The sequence below is a fragment of the Amblyomma mixtum genome, chromosome 7 (genome assembly GCF_055824585.1).
Source record: "Amblyomma mixtum isolate Tamu chromosome 7, ASM5582458v1, whole genome shotgun sequence".
Taxonomy (NCBI): Eukaryota; Metazoa; Arthropoda; class Arachnida; order Ixodida; family Ixodidae; genus Amblyomma; species Amblyomma mixtum.
The window spans coordinates 90945380-90950512 of NC_143018.1; the positions used below are offsets into that span (position 1 = coordinate 90945380).

The window sequence follows — 5133 nt, forward strand, 5'->3', positions numbered from 1 at the left end:
TGACTCGCTCTGGCGGAAGTCCAGGGGTCCAGGCCTAGAGTTCCAGGCCACGCGTTCCGTCATTCGTGTTAAGTCTGTGGGCCGCTGTACAAGGCTCAAACATGGGGCAAATATCTGGTACGGAGCATCGTTATCCTCTGTTTTCGTTTTTTGCAGACAGCTGCATTAACTTCAGCATTGTTCCTATTGAAATGCCAAAAAGAGACCCAGGCCCATAAAGACGCAGACCCTGGGAATTTCTTTGTCAATAGGAGGAGCTGCGGGCAACTGCAAGACGTGGCTAAAAAAAAATAGGAAAAGCGCCTTACTTTTACAGAAAACAAATGGTTTGAACGCTGGCGTCGAATTTTGCACACGTGATTGCTTCGTTGTTTGTTTGCTCAGCGCTTCAACGCCAGTTTTCATCAGTTTAATTTAGGCAGAAGCGCTACACTGATATGTTTATGCATATCATTCAGCGAACCTGAACTGCGTAATGAAAGTAGTCAGTCGCTCACACAGCTGCTTCACAGTGAGGGAACTAAAAAACTGTCGGACGGCGCTAGCTATAGGCATTACGAGCGGGAACAGCAACGAGATCAGCGCCGAGGACATCTGTCAGCCCTTGCTGAGAGCCGTCCAGAGCATCCAGGAGGACGTCACGAGTCATGTGCTTCGCCGAGCTGTACTGCAGCGCCCATGCAATGGTGAAGCACAGTCAAGAGGCGCTATAGTACTCCACGCCGGGCTACACGAAGTTATGACCGTCCACATGGTCAGCAAGGTTCTGCCATGCGTCTTCACCTCTGCGTGCAACGAATTCCTGCGAGCTCTAAATCAGGTCTGGAATGGCCATCAAAAAAGTGTGGACATGATTTGAGGCCATAGAGTTTCTTACTATTACCTAGAGGGAAAGCTGGCAGCCCGTCTATGGGAGTTTGCATGGCGACCGCTCGAGACCACTTCAGCCACCATGGGCGCTCAAAGCATCATGGGGCGGTGAGCTACTTGTTGCGGAACTGCAACTTTTGGCCAAAAAATAATAGAAAAATAAAGCTGTTTGATAGCTACAAACGTCCTAACATTCAATATCTGGTCTAATGATTGTAACAAACGAGCAGAAAAGCATTTAAGTGCAAAGTTTGCCCAAAATAAGAGACGCCTCGCTCTCCTATTGGCCAAGTAAAGAACACTATAAAAACTAATATGTTTTCAGAAAATAAGAAAATATGTTTTCAAAAAAAATGTTGTTGCTTAAACACTATAAGAGGTTTTTAATGGCATTTCAGAAAAGTGAAACCTTTTATTGGCGTCGTGTGTCGTCATGTTTTCACTACAATGGGTTTTGAACACTGCGTTCGCGCGAAAGTCGTCTGCGCACACACGAACAGCGTTTTCGGAATGAAACATCTTAGTAGTACCACTCCGTGTTCACGAAAAACTACGACTGTTCCGCAACAAGTAGCTCATCGCCCCATGATGCTTTGAGCGTCCATGGTGGCTGAAGTGCAGCGCCGCCAGCCTTCCCTCTAGGTAATAGTAAGAAACTCTATGTTTGAGGCATCAATAGGGTCATTTCTTTAACCTACACCAGCTACACCAGTGTAGCAAAGCTTCATTGGAGGTATTGGACGTTTGCTACACTGGTGTAGCTGGTGTAGGTTAAAGAAATGGCCCTAATATCTTGTACCTGGACCGGAAGTGCAGTCATGGACAAAAGTTTACGAGATGCAGATTCGCGGATTGGATTGGAAAACTTTTATTACCGCCTCAAGTTACAGGTGGGTTAGATGATCTTGCAAGGTGGTCGTCAGAGGAGACAGGCGGCGACCTCTTTTGCTCCTGTCGCGACCTGTACTTGGGTTTTCAGGTCGGAGCTGAGCAGAAAATTAAGGTTTCCCACGGGCTCGGATGAGCGAGCCACTGAAGCTATATAATGCAATATATCGCCGTGTTGCAATATCCCAAATATTGTAATATCCCCAATTGCAATCTTGCAATATTGCTATATTGGTGGTCTGTCGGACAGTCTCAGAAGGTGCGGTCTACGGTGGCTTTGCCGCCGCATTTGCTGCACTCCGGTTAAAATCTATCCGGGTACTCACCCAAGCAACCACAGATATCCGTCGGACGTACGAGCTAGATCCGAACGTCCTTTGCCGAGATCGGACGTCCATCGGACGCACGAACACAATCCGATTTCGGATATCCGTATTCGTACATCCGCCGGACGTACGGACAGTGTCCACTTTTGTATATTCGCATGAGAGACGAGGTGTACGTCCGAAGGATATAAGGCCGAGTATTTTCCCAGGCCATGAGTATGGACGTTTTTTATTTCACAGAAAATTCGCGTCTTTCGTACTGTTTTATTTGCATCAGTTGGAGAGTTTGACGCGAAGATGTTTGTAAATTGGTGCGATTCCCCTCCTACCTGCAGTGCAAGAGCCGCCAACGAGCTAAATTTATCTAAGAGGAGAAGGAGGTGTAGCAGAATTTTGCAAGAACTAAATGACTAGTTTTATATTTGTAAAACTTCTCCAAATTAGTGGAGTTGTGAGACAGCTAAACTTGCCATTGAAACCATTCGTAAGAATCAAAATCCCGTGCATTCTGCTATCACCATCATCATAGATGTCAGTTCGCGGTCAGTCCAATCCAATCCATCAGTACGGCTCCGTAGCGCTGTTTATTTGTCGCGTAGTGTTGTCGCGCAGAGCTTTATAGCTCTGTTATTATAATGTGTGGCTTTGTTCGGTCTGTGGACGAAAGTAGTATGTAACTTAAGCAATTCGAAAGATACGAGGAGCGCCTGAAGGTCTTCTGGAACACCGGAATCCCGTACTGCGTCGACCTTGGTTTAAAGAAGGCTTAGTGCACGTGTGATTGCCTACAAAGGTATGTATCCAGTACACTTCTTGGAACTTGCTTCTAGGACAATGCAGCATGCTCATATAACATTCGTTCACAGGACAGTGGGAGCAGTAAGCGCGAGGAGATGGCTTCCACAAGTGTGTGCTGTTCTCACACTTTCGGGAGCCTACATCACACAGCTGCGGGAGCCCTCAACTCGCGCGGCTAATTCCCACTCCTCTTCAAAGTTGTGGGACGGAGTATTATCGCATCTTGTTAATTTTTAAGGCATCGCTAGTTTCACTGTGCCTGTATAAAGAGTGACAACGCGCGCAAGGCAGACCATAGGAAGCACGTGTAGTTCGCAGTGGTTCGCAACGGAAGCATTGCGGCTTTCTGTGCGCAGTCGCGTACACTGCTGCGCAGGTTAGTGCCCTAAGGCCCATGAGAATAAATAAAGAGCAGATACATTGTCAAATGTGGTGTGGAAAAGTGAGAGCTGTTATTGCCTTATACTTATTGAGGTGTTTGTTAAAGTGCATTGTCTGTTATACGTGCAGCACTTCTATTGGTTCCAATGTAACTTGGGCTGCTGCATTGTGCCATTTGTTTCACATGACTGATGTTTGCCGCGTTCTTTTTTATTTCAGAAATCCTGTGGGTGGGAAGATTACGGATGTGTGTCCCAAGCTTGCCACATTTGAAGAGTCACATTTAAGAAATTTTCCGAATATAACCCATTGCTCTGCTGATGTATCATCAACCACAATAAAATATGCGTGCTATGCATCAAATTGTTTTTGGTTTTATTGCATCGGGCGGAGTGAATAAAGCACGCATGCACCATATATGCGAATATTCGAGAAAGATCCGCCAATGGACGTACTCAACTGGACGTCCGTCTTCGGGCGAATCGTATACCTTTGGCCACCTTTCGGACGGCCGACGGACGTCTACCGGCTGTTTGCGGATGTTCAGCGGACGTACAGAACATCCGAAACAGACCTCTGTCGGCTGTCCGAAGGATATCGGTGGTTGCTTGGGCAGGACAGGGGGGTTAGGCAGAGTTTTAGTTTGGAGTTGTCTCCTCGTGCTTTTTTTTTAAGGTTGGATGGAAAAAACTTTATTGTTGATAAAATTGAAAGTGTTCTTGACCCACGGGTCACTGGGCGCCGTGGACGATCCTTGGTCCAGGATGCCGCATTTGACTGCTGTCATCGTGGCTCGGCGTACGAGAAATCGTTGTGCTTCCTCGTCCTCGCTGGCCAGCAAGTGCTCCCACTGCATCACGCTCGGGTTGTTTAATCTTGGCTCTAAATCTGCTTTAGGGCAGGTCCATGGGACATGTTCTAGTGTAGGTTTACCCTGACTCCATGGACATTCGTCAGCATATTGTGTAGGGAAAATGTTGTGTTTTTCGTTTAGGTTTTTATGCTGGGGTAGGAAGATGGCGCCTTTCAAGCCTGTAATTCTGAGTGATCTCAAGACAGGTATTAAGGCCGTCTTCAAATTCCAACGTCCGAGTTCACATCCACATCTCGGCCGATACATCATCGAGCGCGGGCTGCCTCGTCTTGGGTGTGACGAGTGAGCCGGTACTCAGACCAATAAAAAATTGGCGCCTCGTAATTAGCCAGCCAGCTGGTAATTTTCGTGCGAATAGAGCGCGAATATGTCCTCTCGCGATTAAATAATTTCATTATCCTGTCTTGTCCGACCAATCAAAAATAATTTTTTTTTTCTCGAACCGTTGTCCCGCAAACTTTTGACTGTACGTTCCACAACACAACGTGCACAGCACGCGCAACCCCGAACTTGTCGCCTTTAAGGACGAAGTGGTACTACATGGAAACTCACGAGGGACTCTCTGCGATGCCCTCCTTAGAATGATGAGCCGTGAGCCACGTTTAGGAAGGAAAAACTTTATTTTACTCTAGTCCTTTTTCCTGCGGTTAGGGAGCATCTTCAGAGTAAAAAAAATGTGGGGAGTTTAATCCCGAAGCGACATTGGAGGGCTCCGGACTTCGGACCAATTTGGACTGCCTGGAGTTTTACCCTGCGCTCACATCACACAGCACCGGAACCTTTCGTTTGGTCTCCATCGAAAAGCTGCTGTCGGGCAGGGTAGCAAGGGAGCGGGTGAAGCGAGAAAAAACGGTGAAAGCCATGTTTCAAAGAGGACACTCTGATCATCCGTCCACGCATTCCTCGACGTCTGGTTAAGGTTTATTTGTCCACGCGTTATACCATGTTTATTCTGACGGCTTCGACGTTCAAATAAGAAAAAGCCGGCATGGGAGT

General features: G+C 47.1%; 1 long non-coding RNA gene across 1 annotated transcript; it reads left to right on the top strand.

Annotated features, from left to right (window-relative positions):
• The first annotated feature begins 2658 nt into the window (after window positions 1-2658).
• LOC149336807 (uncharacterized) lies at window positions 2659-3629 on the top strand. The gene is made up of 2 exons (XR_016284582.1): window positions 2659-2877; window positions 3483-3629. It is a non-coding gene; the product is annotated as an uncharacterized LOC149336807 (long non-coding RNA).
• The last annotated feature ends 1504 nt before the right edge of the window (window positions 3630-5133 follow it).